General features: G+C 39.4%; 5 non-coding genes across 5 annotated transcripts; all 5 read left to right on the top strand.

Annotated features, from left to right (window-relative positions):
• The first annotated feature begins 346 nt into the window (after positions 1 to 346).
• On the top strand, positions 347 to 525 carry LOC120285487. Its single transcript, XR_005544749.1, has one exon. It is a non-coding gene; the product is annotated as a 5.8S ribosomal RNA (ribosomal RNA).
• Positions 526 to 918: 393 nt separating this feature from the next.
• On the top strand, positions 919 to 4,880 carry LOC120285481. Its single transcript, XR_005544744.1, has one exon. It is a non-coding gene; the product is annotated as a large subunit ribosomal RNA (ribosomal RNA).
• An 8,461-nt stretch (positions 4,881 to 13,341) lies between these two features.
• LOC120285475 lies at positions 13,342 to 15,336 on the top strand. Its single transcript, XR_005544738.1, has one exon. It is a non-coding gene; the product is annotated as a small subunit ribosomal RNA (ribosomal RNA).
• Positions 15,337 to 16,025: 689 nt separating this feature from the next.
• On the top strand, positions 16,026 to 16,204 carry LOC120285486. Its single transcript, XR_005544748.1, has one exon. It is a non-coding gene; the product is annotated as a 5.8S ribosomal RNA (ribosomal RNA).
• A 393-nt stretch (positions 16,205 to 16,597) lies between these two features.
• On the top strand, positions 16,598 to 20,559 carry LOC120285480. The gene has a single exon (XR_005544743.1). It is a non-coding gene; the product is annotated as a large subunit ribosomal RNA (ribosomal RNA).
• The last annotated feature ends 266 nt before the right edge of the window (positions 20,560 to 20,825 follow it).

Raw genomic sequence — 20,825 nt, 5'->3', positions numbered from 1 at the left:
TGTGTGTATATGGACCATAATATACACGCGTTGCGAATATGTATTGTTCATCTATGTTATGAGCATACGTTGGCTAATGCAACAACCTAAAATATACAATGTTTGTACCTGTCATCCATCAGGTTAATGTTTTATATAAATTTTGCAGTATGTGTCACCCAAAATAGCAAACCATAACCAGATTATTATGATACATAATGCTTATATGAAACTAAGACATTTCGCAACATTTATTTTAGGTATAAAAATAAATTTATTGAAGGAATTGATATATGCCAGTAAAATGGTGTATTTTTAATTTCTTTCAATAAAAACAATATTGACATTATATAAAAATGAATTATAAAACTCTAAGCGGTGGATCACTCGGCTCATGGGTCGATGAAGAACGCAGCAAACTGTGCGTCATCGTGTGAACTGCAGGACACATGAACATCGACATTTTGAACGCATATCGCAGTCCATGCTGTTATGTACTTTAATTAATTTTATAGTGCTGCTTGGACTACATATGGTTGAGGGTTGTAAGACTATGCTAATTAAGTTGTTTATAAATTTTTTATAAGCATATGGTATATTATTGGATTAAATAATGATTTTATTCATAATATTAAAAAAGAAATGAAAAACATTATCTCACATTTGAATGTGAAAAACGAAGAGAAATATTTTCTTTTTCAATCAAATAATACTGAGAAATGTCTAGCATAAAAAATTGAAATATTTTTCATCTAGAATTGTCTCTTATTAATGATTCGAAAAAAAAAAACTTGGTTATGTTATTATTCTTCGTTGGTTCGTTAAATGGATAAAAAATAACTTTGCTTACAAGAACTATTGGAACTATTTATAACGAATTTAATTGATTGTTTTATCATTTATATATAAAGAATTTATGGCAAAATATAGTTATATATACAACCTCAACTCATATGGGACTACCCCCTGAATTTAAGCATATTAATTAGGGGAGGAAAAGAAACTAACAAGGATTTTCTTAGTAGCGGCGAGCGAAAAGAAAACAGTTCAGCACTAAGTCACTTTGTCTATATGGCAAATGTGAGATGCAGTGTATGGAGCGTCAATATTCTAGTATGAGAAATTAATGATTTAAGTCCTTCTTAAATGAGGCCATTTACCCATAGAGGGTGCCAGGCCCGTATAACGTTAATGATTACTAGATGATGTTTCCAAAGAGTCGTGTTGCTTGATAGTGCAGCACTAAGTGGGTGGTAAACTCCATCTAAAACTAAATATAACCATGAGACCGATAGTAAACAAGTACCGTGAGGGAAAGTTGAAAAGAACTCTGAATAGAGAGTTAAACAGTACGTGAAACTGCTTAGAGGTTAAGCCCGATGAACCTGAATATCCGTTATGGAAAATTCATCATTAAAATTGTAATATTTAAATAATATTATTAAGAATAATGTGCATTTTTTCCATATAAGGACATTGTAATCTATTAGCATATCCCAAATTTATCATAAAATATAACTTATAGTTTATTCCAATTAAATTGCTTGCATTTTAACACAGAATAAATGTTATTAATTTGATAAAGTGCTGATAGATTTATATTATTACAGAGCGTTAATTTTTCGGAATTATATAATGGCATAATTATCATTGATTTTTGTGTTTATTATATGCTCTTGTATGATTAACAATGCGAAAGATTCAGGATACCTTCGGGACCCGTCTTGAAACACGGACCAAGGAGTCTAACATATGTGCAAGTTATTGGGATGTAAACCTAATAGCGTAATTAACTTGACTAATAATGGGATTAGTTTTTTAGCTATTTATAGCTAATTAACACAATCCCGGGGCGTTCTATATAGTTATGTATAATGTATATTTATATTATTTATGCCTCTAACTGGAACGTACCTTGAGCATATATGCTGTGACCCGAAAGATGGTGAACTATACTTGATCAGGTTGAAGTCAGGGGAAACCCTGATGGAAGACCGAAACAGTTCTGACGTGCAAATCGATTGTCAGAATTGAGTATAGGGGCGAAAGACCAATCGAACCATCTAGTAGCTGGTTCCTTCCGAAGTTTCCCTCAGGATAGCTGGTGCATTTTAATATTATATAAAATAATCTTATCTGGTAAAGCGAATGATTAGAGGCCTTAGGGTCGAAACGATCTTAACCTATTCTCAAACTTTAAATGGGTAAGAACCTTAACTTTCTTGATATGAAGTTCAAGGTTATGATATAATGTGCCCAGTGGGCCACTTTTGGTAAGCAGAACTGGCGCTGTGGGATGAACCAAACGTAATGTTACGGTGCCCAAATTAACAACTCATGCAGATACCATGAAAGGCGTTGGTTGCTTAAAACAGCAGGACGGTGATCATGGAAGTCGAAATCCGCTAAGGAGTGTGTAACAACTCACCTGCCGAAGCAACTAGCCCTTAAAATGGATGGCGCTTAAGTTGTATACCTATACATTACCGCTAAAGTAGATGATTTATATTACTTGTGATATAAATTTTGAAACTTTAGTGAGTAGGAAGGTACAATGGTATGCGTAGAAGTGTTTGGCGTAAGCCTGCATGGAGCTGCCATTGGTACAGATCTTGGTGGTAGTAGCAAATAATCGAATGAGACCTTGGAGGACTGAAGTGGAGAAGGGTTTCGTGTGAACAGTGGTTGATCACGAGTTAGTCGGTCCTAAGTTCAAGGCGAAAGCCGAAAATTTTCAAGTAAAACAAAAATGCCTAACTATATAAACAAAGCGAATATAATACACTTGAATAATTTTGAACGAAAGGGAATACGGTTCCAATTCCGTAACCTGTTGAGTATCCGTTTGTTATTAAATATGGGCCTCGTGCTCATCCTGGCAACAGGAACGACCATAAAGAAGCCGTCGAGAGATATCGGAAGAGTTTTCTTTTCTGTTTTATAGCCGTACTACCATGGAAGTCTTTCGCAGAGAGATATGGTAGATGGGCTAGAAGAGCATGACATATACTGTTGTGTCGATATTTTCTCCTCGGACCTTGAAAATTTATGGTGGGGACACGCAAACTTCTCAACAGGCCGTACCAATATCCGCAGCTGGTCTCCAAGGTGAAGAGTCTCTAGTCGATAGAATAATGTAGGTAAGGGAAGTCGGCAAATTAGATCCGTAACTTCGGGATAAGGATTGGCTCTGAAGATTGAGATAGTCGGGCTTGATTGGGAAACAATAACATGGTTTATGTGCTCGTTCTGGGTAAATAGAGTTTCTAGCATTTATGTTAGTTACTTGTTCCCCGGATAGTTTAGTTACGTAGCCAATTGTGGAACTTTCTTGCTAAAATTTTTAAGAATACTATTTGGGTTAAACCAATTAGTTCTTATCAATTATAACGATTATCAATTAACAATCAATTCAGAACTGGCACGGACTTGGGGAATCCGACTGTCTAATTAAAACAAAGCATTGTGATGGCCCTAGCGGGTGTTGACACAATGTGATTTCTGCCCAGTGCTCTGAATGTCAAAGTGAAGAAATTCAAGTAAGCGCGGGTCAACGGCGGGAGTAACTATGACTCTCTTAAGGTAGCCAAATGCCTCGTCATCTAATTAGTGACGCGCATGAATGGATTAACGAGATTCCTACTGTCCCTATCTACTATCTAGCGAAACCACAGCCAAGGGAACGGGCTTGGAATAATTAGCGGGGAAAGAAGACCCTTTTGAGCTTGACTCTAATCTGGCAGTGTAAGGAGACATAAGAGGTGTAGAATAAGTGGGAGATATTAGACCTCGGTTTGGTATCGTCAATGAAATACCACTACTCTTATTGTTTCCTTACTTACTTGATTAAATGGAACGTGTATCATTTCCTAGCCATTATACGGATATATTTATTATATCTTATGGTATTGGGTTTTGATGCAAGCTTCTTGATCAAAGTATCACGAGTTTGTTATATAATCGCAAACAAATTCTTTAATAAAACGATGCATTTATGTATTTTTGATTTGAAAATTTGGTATAACTCCAATTACTCAGGTATGATCCAATTCAAGGACATTGCCAGGTAGGGAGTTTGACTGGGGCGGTACATCTCTCAAATAATAACGGAGGTGTCCCAAGGCCAGCTCAGTGCGGACAGAAACCACACATAGAGCAAAAGGGCAAATGCTGACTTGATCTCGGTGTTCAGTACACACAGGGACAGCAAAAGCTCGGCCTATCGATCCTTTTGGTTTAAAGAGTTTTTAACAAGAGGTGTCAGAAAAGTTACCATAGGGATAACTGGCTTGTGGCGGCCAAGCGTTCATAGCGACGTCGCTTTTTGATCCTTCGATGTCGGCTCTTCCTATCATTGTGAAGCAAAATTCACCAAGCGTTGGATTGTTCACCCATGCAAGGGAACGTGAGCTGGGTTTAGACCGTCGTGAGACAGGTTAGTTTTACCCTACTAATGACAAAACGTTGTTGCGACAGCATTCCTGCGTAGTACGAGAGGAACCGCAGGTACGGACCAATGGCACAATACTTGTTCGAGCGAACAGTGGTATGACGCTACGTCCGTTGGATTATGCCTGAACGCCTCTAAGGTCGTATCCGTGCTGGACTGCAATGATAAATAAGGGGCAATTTGCATTGTATGGCTTCTAAACCATTTAAAGTTTATAATTTATTTTATAAACGACAATGGATGTGATGCCAATGTAATTTGTAACATAGTAAATTAGGAGGATCTTCGATCACCTGATGCCGCGCTAGTTACATATAAAAGCATTATTTAATACAATGACAAAGCCTAGAATCAATTGTAAACGACTTTTGTAACAGGCAAGGTGTTGTAAGTGGTTGAGCAGCTGCCATACTGCGATCCACTGAAGCTTATCCTTTGCTTGATGATTCGATAAATAAATGATTTTTTCCTGTAGCCAAACACCTCGTCATCAATTTAGTGACGCATATGATATTGTCCCTATCATATAATTTTTGATATAAAGACTTTAAAGAATTGTATCAAGTTGCCAAACACCTCGTCATCAATTTAGTGACGCATATGATATTGTCCCTATCATATAATTAATATAAAGACTTTAATGAATTGTGTCAAGTTGCCAAACACCTCGTCATCAATTTAGTGACGCATATGATATTGTCCCTATCATATAATTAATATAAAGAATTTTAATGAATTGTGTCAAGTTGCCAAACACCTCGTCATCAATTTAGTGACGCATATGATATTGTCCCTATCATATAATTTTTGATATAAAGACTTTAAAGAATTGTATCAAGTTGCCAAACACCTCGTCATCAATTTAGTTTTTTTTTTTTTTTTTTTTTTAGCGTGCGTTTATTTATTTAAAATCTGTCCTAGTGGACAATAATTAAATGGTTTTGCGGGGGAACATTAGCTTAAGGGATACTATTGTACATGTATTTGTGGCGGGTTTTATATGTGTTGTCTATTGTTGTGGAAGATCGAGAGGGTGTCTCCTCATGAGACGTCTGCTTGTTTGGCTATTGTCTAACAGGTTGGTGGCGAGGTGGTTAGGGTGGTTTTCGAGCCTTTTCAGGTATCTCTCGCTGAGCCTGGAGATTTCATCAGCGACTTGTGGGATTCCAAGTTCCCTATGTATGGCGACATTCTCGTGGTAGGGATGCGCATTACAGGCAATTCTCAAGCACCTATTCTGGAACCGCTGTATACGCAGGCGATTCGTGTGGCTTGCCGTGCCCCATAGCTGTATCCCGTAGGTCCAGATGGGCTTGAGAATTGCCTTGTACACCAGGATTTTGTGGTTCTGCCTTAGCTTGGACCCTCTCCCAATAAGCCAATGCATCTGCCTCAGACGCGCATCGGCCTGTATGCGTTTGCTGACGATGTGGGGACGCCAAGTGAGCCTGCGGTCCAGGGTAAGTCCTAGTACTTGGGTGCGGGTGCGTTGGGAATGATGACTCCGTTTAGCGTGACCGGTGGGCAGTCTCCTCTCCTTAGTGCAAATGTTGTTTGGGTAGATTTTTCCGCGTTCACTACGATGTTCCACCTGCTGAGCCAGGGATGTAGCGCGTCCATTTGCCTTTGGATTGTTTCGGAGGCTTCTCGTGGGTCGGATGAGGAGGCGAGGAAAGCCGTGTCATCTGCATAAGTCGCTATAGTTAGGTTCCTGGAGGGGATTATGGGAAGGTCTGCGGTGTAAAGGGTGTACAGTATTGGTCCGAGCACACTGCCTTGCGGAACTCCAGCTCTGATCAGTCTGGGTAGGCTTATTGCACTTCCGCATCTGACTTGGAATGCTCTTCCCTCAGTGTAGGATTTGAGGAGGGTAAAATGGGGGCTTGGGAGGTAGGATTTGAGTTTATGGAGGAGTCCAGGATGCCAAACTCTGTCGAATGCCTGCTTCACGTCGAGCATTACAGCGCAGCAGTATTTCTTTTGCTCGAATGCCTCGAGGATCCGTTCGACTAGCCGGTGGCATTGCTCTGGTGTTCCGTGGGAGCGCCTGAAGCCAAACTGGTGATCGGGGATCAAACCAGCCTCATCCAGTACTGGCAATACTCTGCGCAAAAATACTCTTTCGAGTATTTTGGAGAGGATTGCCAGCAAACTAATCGGACGATAGGAGGCGAGATTGGCTTCAGGCTTACCAGGCTTGAGGAGGACAATAACCTCTGCTCTTTTCCACTCTTCCGGGAAGTACCCTAGCCGGAAGCAGCTGTTGTAAATGCTGGCCAGCATTTGTGTGCAGCGGAATGGGAGCATTTTTAGGGCCGCCGCATCTATACGATCCAGGCCTGGAGATTTGTTGTTCTTCAGTAGAGCAATCTCCTGCGCAACTTCCTCAGGGTCGACTGGTTCCAACGGGGGACCGGGAGAGCTTGGGCTATTGAGAAACCGGGCTGTTTCAGCATGTTCTTCGGCAGTGCAGCAGTCGAACGGAGAGAAGGCGTTGTAAAGGTGTTCGGCGAAAGCTTCTGCTCTTTCAGCATCCGAACGGCACCAGGATCCATCTGCTTTGCGCACTGCGGAAACCTTTTTGGCTGGTCGTTTAATGTGGCGGGTGACGTTCCACAGATTGTGGTCTGGGTCCCCGGGAGAGAGTTCCTCGAGGAATCTGAGGAAGGAGTCCTGGCGTAGGCTGGAGATCTTGTCCTTCAACTCCTTTGTGGCGTGATTGAGCGCTGTTTTGTCTCTTGGATTGCGCGTCAAGAACCAAACTCTCCTGAGACGCCTCTTCTCAGTCACGAGTGCCGCAATTTCCGGGGACCAGAGGTGGAGGTCCCTGCTAGGTGTTCTCGCAGTCTTTGGTGGCGGTGGGCTTGCGAATTCCGCAGCGTTTTGCATCTGCCTGGTGAGATTCCCGATAGCTTCATCAATGTTCCTGGGTGTGTTGAGGATGGGGTTCGGATTGACGGTGGAGAGCATCCAGGACGCGAACTTGGCGGCGTCGGTATATTTTCCAGTGAGCCTTCTGAGCGGGGTTTTCCTGAGGACTGGCGTGTTGATTAGCACGTTTATTGCACAGTGGTCTGACAGGAGATCAGCATTTGTTGTGCAGCTGATCTTCGCATGCCCTATGCCTTTCGACACAGCAAAGTCCAGCAGGTCTGGAGTCTTGAGGGGATTCGTTGGCCAGTGAGTGGGCTCGCCAGTGGAGTGGCAGTCCAGTCGGTGGCGTTGCAGGTACCCAAACAGAGTTTTCCCTTTGGGGTTGTTGGCGCGCGATCCCCACCAAGAATGTTTGGCGTTATAATCTCCAGCTGCTATGAAGCGGGGCCCAAAATGCTCGAAGAACTCACTGAGGTGAGATGCTGTTATGCGGTATCTGGGGGGAAAGTAGACCGCTCCAATGTCTAAATCTCCTTGCGGGCTGACAATCCTGATGACAGGACATTGTGCCCAGTCTTGCTGAAACGCGGGCAGCTCTAGGTATTGAATACCGCTCCTGATGAGGATGGCTGCTCCACCGCGTGCTCTGCCAGAAGGATGGTCTGCATGGATGAGGTCATATCCGCTGATATTAAAGTGGGATCTGGGGGAGAAGTGGGTTTCGGCTACGAGTAGGATATCGATCTGGTGGGTCTTCAGATGGTGCTCGACTATGGCCTTGCTGTTCTGCAGGCCGTTCGCATTCCAGACGACTAGGTGGAGCTTTAGTTGCATGACTTGCTGTTGAGAATGGTGGCCACCAGCTGTGTCATCTGGGTGAACATGCGCTCCATCATCCTTTCCATCATTCCTTCCATGCGAGCGAACATCGCTTCTATCTGACCGGAGTGTGGGGTTTCTGTTTGGGTTTGGACTGGGGTTGTGGGATTCTGCGGTGCTGCGTGCACTCCGTTGAGGGCGTCTCGGTAGCTCCTGCCAGAGGTGACGTTTGGTGATGCCACGGGCGGCGCCTTGTTAGCATTAGCGACGGGCCTTGTTTTCGGAGCAGCGAGTGCTTTGGCCCTTTTGTATGCAGGGCATCCCTTGAAAGACGCAGGATGGTCCGCCTGGCAGTGGAAGCAGCACGCTTTGTCGTCCTCCCTCTTCTCACATGCCCTCGATTCGTGAGGGCCTCCACACTTTACACATCGGTATTCCAGGAAGCAGTAACGCTGTGTATGACCGAATCCTTGGCACCTGAAGCATTGAGGCACGTCGTTGAACTTCTGCGGCGGTTCAATGGTTACTACCGACCTGCAGATCCGCTTGACTTGGTAGACGTCTTTGTTGTTGCTGGAAGGCTCCAGGTTGGCGAAGAATATTCCCAGCGGTTCTTTAGTTCTTCTGCCAATGGGATTGTGCAGATCTCTAACAGCGTGCCCTTGTCTGCGAAGGTCTTCAATGATTTCCTCACGATCGGTGGAGTGGTGGAGTCCTTTGATGACAACCTTGTATGCACGTTCATCTTTCGGCTGGAAAGTCCGATGCCTCTTGTTTTGGGCCACAAGTTGGAGACGCAGAGCTGTATAGGACTCTTTGTCCGGCATCATGACACGTACGTTGTTGCCATTCACGGTCTTGTAGGTAAAATTGTTCTTCGGGCCTACAAGAGTCGTGATCATCTTGACGAGTGCCGAGATGTTGGTCACATCGGGGATAAAAATCGGAGGTGGCTTGATGGTCTTCGGGGTGGGCTTTGGTTTCTCGGGGGTCTTGGGCTTGGAATCATCTTTAGGTCCGGGTTCGTCATCAGAGCTCTCTTGGTCGTACTCGTCTTCTTCGGTCGAGAGTAAAGCGAAGGCGTTGTTGGCGAGCTTCTTGCGCAGAGCAGCGCTAGTGCTTGGCTTATCTTCCAGCTCCTCTCCCTGTGCTTTCTTTGCCGGTTTTCGCTTTATCTCGCCCGGCTCTGTATGCGAGGTGCTTCCCTCGCTGCTGGAGCTGCTCTTGCGTGTTCTCAGAGCCTTTTTGCGTGGTGTTGTTCCAAGCTTGTGGGTGCGCGGGGGGGCCTGCCAGTCCATCTTCTCCAAAGTTGATAAGGAGTGAGGAGGGGGGGGGGGGGGAAGCTGGGCACCGTAAGCCGGTGAGCCAGGCAGCACGTGGCTGCTGCTTTGCAATTATACCGCTGCTTCGAGCACTGGGTTTTTTTGCGCTGATAACACGCACACTCGGGTGTGCGATGGTGTTAGTGCGAACTACCGTTAGGTACGTTGGCTGGGCCAATCAAAACGCGCGACAAGATCACGCGACGCGAAGTGGCTGGGCACAAGTAACGGGGCTTACAACTGTGAACAATTTGCTAACAATTTGCTAACAATTTGCTGTCGATCCGCAGGCACGTCTGCACTCGTCGAGTGTTCGATCGCGACTGATCAATTTAGTGACGCATATGATATTGTCCATATCATATAATTAATATAAAGACTTTAATGAATTGTGTCAAGTTGCCAAACACCTCGTCATCAATTTAGTGACGCATATGATATTGTCCCTATCATATAATTTTTGATATAAAGACTTTAAAGAATTGTATCAAGTTGCCAAACACCTCGTCATCAATTTAGTGACGCATATGATATTGTCCATATCATATAATTAATATAAAGACTTTAATGAATTGTGTCAAGTTGCCAAACACCTCGTCATCAATTTAGTGACACATATGATATTGTCCCTATCATATAATTAATATAAAGACTTTAATGAATTGTGTCAAGTTGCCAAACACCTCGTCATCAATTTAGTGACGCATATGATATTGTCCTATCATATAATTTTTGATATAAAGACTTTAAAGAATTGTATCAAGTTGCCAAACACCTCGTCATCAATTTAGTGACGCATATGATATTGTCCATATCATATAATTAATATAAAGACTTTAATGAATTGTGTCAAGTTGCCAAACACCTCGTCATCAATTTAGTGACGCATATGATATTGTCCCTATCATATAATTTTTGATATAAAGACTTTAAAGAATTGTATCAAGTTGCCAAACACCTCGTCATCAATTTAGTGACGCATATGATATTGTCCATATCATATAATTAATATAAAGACTTTAATGAATTGTGTCAAGTTGCCAAACACCTCGTCATCAATTTAGTGACACATATGATATTGTCCCTATCATATAATTAATATAAAGACTTTAATGAATTGTGTCAAGTTGCCAAACACCTCGTCATCAATTTAGTGACGCATATGATATTGTCCATATCATATAATTAATATAAAGACTTTAATGAATTGTGTCAAGTTGCCAAACACCTCGTCATCAATTTAGTGACGCATATGATATTGTCCCTATCATATAATTAATATAAAGACTTTAATGAATTGTGTCAAGTTGCCAAACACCTCGTCATCAATTTAGTGACGCATATGATATTGTCCCTATCATATAATTAATATAAAAACTTTTAATGAATTGTGTCAAGTTGCCAAACACCTCGTCATCAATTTAGTGACGCATATGATATTGTCCCTATCATATAATTTTTGATATAAAGACTTTAAAGAATTGTATCAAGTTGCCAAACACCTCGTCATCAACTACTATATTATGGTTGCGCCGACCTCTCATATTGTATTCTCTTATGTGTTCATAGGATTTTGGCAATTATATACGAGTAAATTAAATAATATACTTATGAAAATGATTAATTCTTATATGTATAAGGGAAAAAATGCTGAAATATTCCCATATTATCTTAGTATTATAGAGGAAAGACCGTTGCCGACCTCTCATATTGTTCAAAACTTATGTATTCATATGATTTTGGCAATTAAATGAGTAAATTAAATAATATACATATGAAAATGATTAATTATTATATGTATAAGGGAAAAAATGCTGAAATATTCCCACATTCTCTCAGTATTATAGAGAAAAGCCATTATAGTGAGAGGGTATAGTAGTGTAAACGACCGGAATTACGACAGAGGGTTCAAAAACTACTATAGGTAGGCAGTGGTTGCCGACCTCTCATATTGTTTAAAACTTATGTATTCATATGATTTTGGCAATTATATGAGTAAATTAAATAATATACATATGAAAATGATTAATTATTATATGTATAAGCAGTGGTTGCCGACTCTCATATTGTTCAAACTTATGTATTCATATGATTTTGGCAATTATATGAGTAAATTAAATAATATACATATGAAAATGATTAATTATTATATGTATAAGGGAAAAAATGCTGAAATATTCCCACATTCTCTCAGTATTATAGAGAAAAGCCATTATAGTGAGAGGGTATAGTAGTGTAAACGACCGGAATTACGACAGAGGGTTCAAAAACTACTATAGGTAGGCAGTGGTTGCCGACCTCTCATATTGTTCAAAACTTATGTATTCATATGATTTTGGCAATTATATGAGTAAATTAAATAATATACATATGAAAATGATTAATTATTATATGTATAAGGGAAAAAATGCTGAAATATTCCCACATTCTCTCAGTATTATAGAGAAAAGCCATTATAGTGAGAGGGTATAGTAGTGTAAACGACCGGAATTACGACAGAGGGTTCAAAAACTACTATAGGTAGGCAGTGGTTGCCGACCTCTCATATTGTTCAAAACTTATGAATTCATATGATTTTGGGAATTATATGAGTAAATTAAATAATATACATATGAAAATGATTAATTATTATATGTATAAGGAAAAAAATGCTGAAATATTCCCACATTCTCTTAGTATTATAGAGAAAAGCCATTATAGGGAGAGGGTATAGTAGTGTAAACGACCGGAATTACGACAGAGGGTTCAAAAACTACTATAGGTAGGCAGTGGTTGCCGACCTCTCATATTGTTCAAAACTTATGTATTCATATGATTTTGGCAATAATATGAGTAAATTAAATAATAAACATATGAAAATTAATATGTATTATATGTATAAAGAAAAAAATAATCATATTATATATGAATAATGGAAAAAAAAATGAAATGTTCATATAATCTCTTAATATATAAGAGAATAGCCCGTATGTTGGGTGGCAAACGGAATTGAAAATACCCGCTTTGACGACAGCGGGTTCAAAAACTACTATAGGTAGGCAGTGGTTGCCGACCTCCCGCATTATTCGAAATATTTATTTCGGATTATGTTTATATTGGTTACATACAATAAAGTATATTATTATCCGTACAAATTTGTTTCTCAGTTCTATAGAACACGGGACTTGGCTCCGCGGATAATAGGAATATACGCTTTTTAGATAATATCGTTGAAACAAAAGTCAAGTTTCTATTATATATAGAATAACAAATCGTTTCCATATATTATCGTTAATTTTTGGAGGCAGGCAAATATTTATTTATTACCTGCCGTATAGTTGGATTATTATATCGTTACGGTATAATACAAATATGGATTCTTATGAAAGAAATATAAAATTATATATTAAATGTGGAAATATTATCATATGCGCTTGGTTTTATGTTATATATTACCAGAGAGATATATGAAAAGAGATAAATTTTAAATTTATCTTCAAAATGCAAATGATTTAACTTAATATTTATATTGGTTAAACAAAAATTGTACATGTGTGGATACAATAATTATGTATGTTGGAAATAAAATGATATTTTATAATGAAATATGTATATATAAAAAGATAAAATTATAGAAACATATATATTACAATAATTATATGAAATTCTTGTTATATTGGTAAAACAAGTATGAATTAAAAATGAAATTATGGATTACGAATGCTATATAAAAATGGCCGTAATCGAATGGATATTTTACTTATAAATATATATTTAAAATTTTACCCAAAGGCGAAATATTGAATTTTATTCAATATAATAAAAATCATGGAATAATATAAAGTGAAAAATCTATATATCTATTATATTGCTTATTTCGATTCAAAAAATATGAATGGAATATGAAGGAAAAACATTATTCTGGTTGATCCTGCCAGTAGTTATATGCTTGTCTCAAAGATTAAGCCATGCATGTCTAAGTACACACGAATTAAAAGTGAAACCGCAAAAGGCTCATTATATCAGTTATGGTTCCTTAGATCGTTAACAGTTACTTGGATAACTGTGGTAATTCTAGAGCTAATACATGCAATTAAAACATGAACCTTATGGGACATGTGCTTTTATTAGGCTAAAACCAAGCGATCGCAAGATCGTTATATTGGTTGAACTCTAGATAACATGCAGATCGTATGGTCTTGTACCGACGACAGATCTTTCAAATGTCTGCCCTATCAACTTTTGATGGTAGTATCTAGGACTACCATGGTTGCAACGGGTAACGGGGAATCAGGGTTCGATTCCGGAGAGGGAGCCTGAGAAACGGCTACCACATCTAAGGAAGGCAGCAGGCGCGTAAATTACCCACTCCCAGCTCGGGGAGGTAGTGACGAAAAATAACAATACAGGACTCATATCCGAGGCCCTGTAATTGGAATGAGTACACTTTAAATCCTTTAACAAGGACCAATTGGAGGGCAAGTCTGGTGCCAGCAGCCGCGGTAATTCCAGCTCCAATAGCGTATATTAAAGTTGTTGCGGTTAAAACGTTCGTAGTTGAACTTGTGCTTCATACGGGTAGTACAACTTACAATTGTGGTTAGTACTATACCTTTATGTATGTAAGCGTATTACCGGTGGAGTTCTTATATGTGATTAAATACTTGTATTTTTTCATATGTTCCTCCTATTTAAAAACCTGCACTAGTGCTCTTAAACGAGTGTTATTGTGGGCCGGTACTATTACTTTGAACAAATTAGAGTGCTTAAAGCAGGCTTCAAATGCCTGAATATTCTGTGCATGGGATAATGAAATAAGACCTCTGTTCTGCTTTCATTGGTTTTCAGATCAAGAGGTAATGATTAATAGAAGCAGTTTGGGGGCATTAGTATTACGACGCGAGAGGTGAAATTCTTGGACCGTCGTAAGACTAACTTAAGCGAAAGCATTTGCCAAAGATGTTTTCATTAATCAAGAACGAAAGTTAGAGGTTCGAAGGCGATCAGATACCGCCCTAGTTCTAACCATAAACGATGCCAGCTAGCAATTGGGTGTAGCTACTTTTATGGCTCTCTCAGTCGCTTCCCGGGAAACCAAAGCTTTTGGGCTCCGGGGGAAGTATGGTTGCAAAGCTGAAACTTAAAGGAATTGACGGAAGGGCACCACCAGGAGTGGAGCCTGCGGCTTAATTTGACTCAACACGGGAAAACTTACCAGGTCCGAACATAAGTGTGTAAGACAGATTGATAGCTCTTTCTCGAATCTATGGGTGGTGGTGCATGGCCGTTCTTAGTTCGTGGAGTGATTTGTCTGGTTAATTCCGATAACGAACGAGACTCAAATATATTAAATAGATATCTTCAGGATTATGGTGCTGAAGCTTATGTAGCCTTCATTCATGGTGGCAGTAAAATGTTTATTGTGTTTGAATGTGTTTATGTAAGTGGAGCCGTACCTGTTGGTTTGTCCCATTATAAGGACACTAGCTTCTTAAATGGACAAATTGCGTCTAGCAATAATGAGATTGAGCAATAACAGGTCTGTGATGCCCTTAGATGTCCTGGGCTGCACGCGCGCTACAATGAAAGTATCAACGTGTATTTCCTAGACCGAGAGGTCCGGGTAAACCGCTGAACCACTTTCATGCTTGGGATTGTGAACTGAAACTGTTCACATGAACTTGGAATTCCCAGTAAGTGTGAGTCATTAACTCGCATTGATTACGTCCCTGCCCTTTGTACACACCGCCCGTCGCTACTACCGATTGAATTATTTAGTGAGGTCTCCGGACGTGATCACTGTGACGCCTTGCGTGTTACGGTTGTTTCGCAAAAGTTGACCGAACTTGATTATTTAGAGGAAGTAAAAGTCGTAACAAGGTTTCCGTAGGTGAACCTGCGGAAGGATCATTATTGTATAATATCCTTACCGTTAATAAACATTTGTTATAATACAAATAAATACAATTTACCAAAATAAAAATATTACAAAATGATTCTACGGAATCAAAAGTTAAAGTGAAAATAAAATGTAGATGGCTTTTATTTTATTTATATGTGGGGCTTGGCAACCTCATAAAAAGACTTTAACATTATTAATGTTGTTGTGCGTATTTGTGGCAGTACTTACTACAACAACGGCGTTTCCTATAAAAACAAATTCTCGAAAATGGAAATCGAAGAAACTAAACTAAATTCGAAAGTGGAAGTCGAATTAAAATTAAAATAATTTTGAATGTGGTAATCGAAATAAGTTTGTGTGTATATGGACCATAATATACACGCGTTGCGAATATGTATTGTTCATCTATGTTATGAGCATACGTTGGCTAATGCAACAACCTAAAATATACAATGTTTGTACCTGTCATCCATCAGGTTAATGTTTTATATAAATTTTGCAGTATGTGTCACCCAAAATAGCAAACCATAACCAGATTATTATGATACATAATGCTTATATGAAACTAAGACATTTCGCAACATTTATTTTAGGTATAAAAATAAATTTATTGAAGGAATTGATATATGCCAGTAAAATGGTGTATTTTTAATTTCTTTCAATAAAAACAATATTGACATTATATAAAAATGAATTATAAAACTCTAAGCGGTGGATCACTCGGCTCATGGGTCGATGAAGAACGCAGCAAACTGTGCGTCATCGTGTGAACTGCAGGACACATGAACATCGACATTTTGAACGCATATCGCAGTCCATGCTGTTATGTACTTTAATTAATTTTATAGTGCTGCTTGGACTACATATGGTTGAGGGTTGTAAGACTATGCTAATTAAGTTGTTTATAAATTTTTTATAAGCATATGGTATATTATTGGATTAAATAATGATTTTATTCATAATATTAAAAAAGAAATGAAAAACATTATCTCACATTTGAATGTGAAAAACGAAGAGAAATATTTTCTTTTTCAATCAAATAATACTGAGAAATGTCTAGCATAAAAAATTGAAATATTTTTCATCTAGAATTGTCTCTTATTAATGATTCGAAAAAAAAAAACTTGGTTATGTTATTATTCTTCGTTGGTTCGTTAAATGGATAAAAAATAACTTTGCTTACAAGAACTATTGGAACTATTTATAACGAATTTAATTGATTGTTTTATCATTTATATATAAAGAATTTATGGCAAAATATAGTTATATATACAACCTCAACTCATATGGGACTACCCCCTGAATTTAAGCATATTAATTAGGGGAGGAAAAGAAACTAACAAGGATTTTCTTAGTAGCGGCGAGCGAAAAGAAAACAGTTCAGCACTAAGTCACTTTGTCTATATGGCAAATGTGAGATGCAGTGTATGGAGCGTCAATATTCTAGTATGAGAAATTAATGATTTAAGTCCTTCTTAAATGAGGCCATTTACCCATAGAGGGTGCCAGGCCCGTATAACGTTAATGATTACTAGATGATGTTTCCAAAGAGTCGTGTTGCTTGATAGTGCAGCACTAAGTGGGTGGTAAACTCCATCTAAAACTAAATATAACCATGAGACCGATAGTAAACAAGTACCGTGAGGGAAAGTTGAAAAGAACTCTGAATAGAGAGTTAAACAGTACGTGAAACTGCTTAGAGGTTAAGCCCGATGAACCTGAATATCCGTTATGGAAAATTCATCATTAAAATTGTAATATTTAAATAATATTATTAAGAATAATGTGCATTTTTTCCATATAAGGACATTGTAATCTATTAGCATATCCCAAATTTATCATAAAATATAACTTATAGTTTATTCCAATTAAATTGCTTGCATTTTAACACAGAATAAATGTTATTAATTTGATAAAGTGCTGATAGATTTATATTATTACAGAGCGTTAATTTTTCGGAATTATATAATGGCATAATTATCATTGATTTTTGTGTTTATTATATGCTCTTGTATGATTAACAATGCGAAAGATTCAGGATACCTTCGGGACCCGTCTTGAAACACGGACCAAGGAGTCTAACATATGTGCAAGTTATTGGGATGTAAACCTAATAGCGTAATTAACTTGACTAATAATGGGATTAGTTTTTTAGCTATTTATAGCTAATTAACACAATCCCGGGGCGTTCTATATAGTTATGTATAATGTATATTTATATTATTTATGCCTCTAACTGGAACGTACCTTGAGCATATATGCTGTGACCCGAAAGATGGTGAACTATACTTGATCAGGTTGAAGTCAGGGGAAACCCTGATGGAAGACCGAAACAGTTCTGACGTGCAAATCGATTGTCAGAATTGAGTATAGGGGCGAAAGACCAATCGAACCATCTAGTAGCTGGTTCCTTCCGAAGTTTCCCTCAGGATAGCTGGTGCATTTTAATATTATATAAAATAATCTTATCTGGTAAAGCGAATGATTAGAGGCCTTAGGGTCGAAACGATCTTAACCTATTCTCAAACTTTAAATGGGTAAGAACCTTAACTTTCTTGATATGAAGTTCAAGGTTATGATATAATGTGCCCAGTGGGCCACTTTTGGTAAGCAGAACTGGCGCTGTGGGATGAACCAAACGTAATGTTACGGTGCCCAAATTAACAACTCATGCAGATACCATGAAAGGCGTTGGTTGCTTAAAACAGCAGGACGGTGATCATGGAAGTCGAAATCCGCTAAGGAGTGTGTAACAACTCACCTGCCGAAGCAACTAGCCCTTAAAATGGATGGCGCTTAAGTTGTATACCTATACATTACCGCTAAAGTAGATGATTTATATTACTTGTGATATAAATTTTGAAACTTTAGTGAGTAGGAAGGTACAATGGTATGCGTAGAAGTGTTTGGCGTAAGCCTGCATGGAGCTGCCATTGGTACAGATCTTGGTGGTAGTAGCAAATAATCGAATGAGACCTTGGAGGACTGAAGTGGAGAAGGGTTTCGTGTGAACAGTGGTTGATCACGAGTTAGTCGGTCCTAAGTTCAAGGCGAAAGCCGAAAATTTTCAAGTAAAACAAAAATGCCTAACTATATAAACAAAGCGAATATAATACACTTGAATAATTTTGAACGAAAGGGAATACGGTTCCAATTCCGTAACCTGTTGAGTATCCGTTTGTTATTAAATATGGGCCTCGTGCTCATCCTGGCAACAGGAACGACCATAAAGAAGCCGTCGAGAGATATCGGAAGAGTTTTCTTTTCTGTTTTATAGCCGTACTACCATGGAAGTCTTTCGCAGAGAGATATGGTAGATGGGCTAGAAGAGCATGACATATACTGTTGTGTCGATATTTTCTCCTCGGACCTTGAAAATTTATGGTGGGGACACGCAAACTTCTCAACAGGCCGTACCAATATCCGCAGCTGGTCTCCAAGGTGAAGAGTCTCTAGTCGATAGAATAATGTAGGTAAGGGAAGTCGGCAAATTAGATCCGTAACTTCGGGATAAGGATTGGCTCTGAAGATTGAGATAGTCGGGCTTGATTGGGAAACAATAACATGGTTTATGTGCTCGTTCTGGGTAAATAGAGTTTCTAGCATTTATGTTAGTTACTTGTTCCCCGGATAGTTTAGTTACGTAGCCAATTGTGGAACTTTCTTGCTAAAATTTTTAAGAATACTATTTGGGTTAAACCAATTAGTTCTTATCAATTATAACGATTATCAATTAACAATCAATTCAGAACTGGCACGGACTTGGGGAATCCGACTGTCTAATTAAAACAAAGCATTGTGATGGCCCTAGCGGGTGTTGACACAATGTGATTTCTGCCCAGTGCTCTGAATGTCAAAGTGAAGAAATTCAAGTAAGCGCGGGTCAACGGCGGGAGTAACTATGACTCTCTTAAGGTAGCCAAATGCCTCGTCATCTAATTAGTGACGCGCATGAATGGATTAACGAGATTCCTACTGTCCCTATCTACTATCTAGCGAAACCACAGCCAAGGGAACGGGCTTGGAATAATTAGCGGGGAAAGAAGACCCTTTTGAGCTTGACTCTAATCTGGCAGTGTAAGGAGACATAAGAGGTGTAGAATAAGTGGGAGATATTAGACCTCGGTTTGGTATCGTCAATGAAATACCACTACTCTTATTGTTTCCTTACTTACTTGATTAAATGGAACGTGTATCATTTCCTAGCCATTATACGGATATATTTATTATATCTTATGGTATTGGGTTTTGATGCAAGCTTCTTGATCAAAGTATCACGAGTTTGTTATATAATCGCAAACAAATTCTTTAATAAAACGATGCATTTATGTATTTTTGATTTGAAAATTTGGTATAACTCCAATTACTCAGGTATGATCCAATTCAAGGACATTGCCAGGTAGGGAGTTTGACTGGGGCGGTACATCTCTCAAATAATAACGGAGGTGTCCCAAGGCCAGCTCAGTGCGGACAGAAACCACACATAGAGCAAAAGGGCAAATGCTGACTTGATCTCGGTGTTCAGTACACACAGGGACAGCAAAAGCTCGGCCTATCGATCCTTTTGGTTTAAAGAGTTTTTAACAAGAGGTGTCAGAAAAGTTACCATAGGGATAACTGGCTTGTGGCGGCCAAGCGTTCATAGCGACGTCGCTTTTTGATCCTTCGATGTCGGCTCTTCCTATCATTGTGAAGCAAAATTCACCAAGCGTTGGATTGTTCACCCATGCAAGGGAACGTGAGCTGGGTTTAGACCGTCGTGAGACAGGTTAGTTTTACCCTACTAATGACAAAACGTTGTTGCGACAGCATTCCTGCGTAGTACGAGAGGAACCGCAGGTACGGACCAATGGCACAATACTTGTTCGAGCGAACAGTGGTATGACGCTACGTCCGTTGGATTATGCCTGAACGCCTCTAAGGTCGTATCCGTGCTGGACTGCAATGATAAATAAGGGGCAATTTGCATTGTATGGCTTCTAAACCATTTAAAGTTTATAATTTATTTTATAAACGACAATGGATGTGATGCCAATGTAATTTGTAACATAGTAAATTAGGAGGATCTTCGATCACCTGATGCCGCGCTAGTTACATATAAAAGCATTATTTAATACAATGACAAAGCCTAGAATCAATTGTAAACGACTTTTGTAACAGGCAAGGTGTTGTAAGTGGTTGAGCAGCTGCCATACTGCGATCCACTGAAGCTTATCCTTTGCTTGATGATTCGATAAATAAATGATTTTTTCCTGTAGCCAAACACCTATGTGGCGGGTGACGTTCCACAGATTGTGGTCTGGGTCCCCGGGAGAGAGTTCCTCGAGGAATCTGAGGAAGGAGTCCTGGCGTAGGCTGGAGATCTTGTCCTTCAACTCCTTTGTGGCGTGATTGAGCGCTGTTTTGTCTCTTGGATTGCGCGTCAAGAACCAAACTCTCCTGAGACGCCTCTTCTCAGTCACGAGTGCCGCAATTTCCGGGGACCAGAGGTGGAGGTCCC

This window comes from Drosophila simulans, unplaced genomic scaffold (assembly GCF_016746395.2).
Source record: "Drosophila simulans strain w501 unplaced genomic scaffold, Prin_Dsim_3.1 Segkk25_quiver_pilon, whole genome shotgun sequence".
Taxonomy (NCBI): domain Eukaryota; kingdom Metazoa; phylum Arthropoda; class Insecta; order Diptera; family Drosophilidae; genus Drosophila; species Drosophila simulans.
This window is presented reverse-complemented; position numbering and strand designations above follow the sequence as displayed.